This window comes from Poecilia reticulata, linkage group LG2 (genome assembly GCF_000633615.1).
Source record: "Poecilia reticulata strain Guanapo linkage group LG2, Guppy_female_1.0+MT, whole genome shotgun sequence".
Lineage (NCBI taxonomy): Eukaryota > Metazoa > Chordata > Actinopteri > Cyprinodontiformes > Poeciliidae > Poecilia > Poecilia reticulata.
The window spans coordinates 37,641,294-37,641,538 of NC_024332.1; positions in this window are offsets into that span (position 1 = coordinate 37,641,294).

Sequence of the window (245 nt, forward strand, 5' to 3'; positions counted from 1 at the left end):
AAAAATAGTCAATATTTTGTTACAGCCTGAAGAAAAGATTACAAACACCAAATATCCGTGAGCCCWTTAACCATCTTCCCTCTCAAATCTGTGGAGTTTTCTGTCATTCAACCCAGTTTTATTATCTTTTTCGTTAATTTTCTCTTGCAGCTCAGTGCATCAATGTGTTTTAATAAGTCTGAGTGGATTTTAAAGCCCTTTTCACCTTCACTTCTCTTTTCAACTCGGTGGAGGATCCGTGTTTT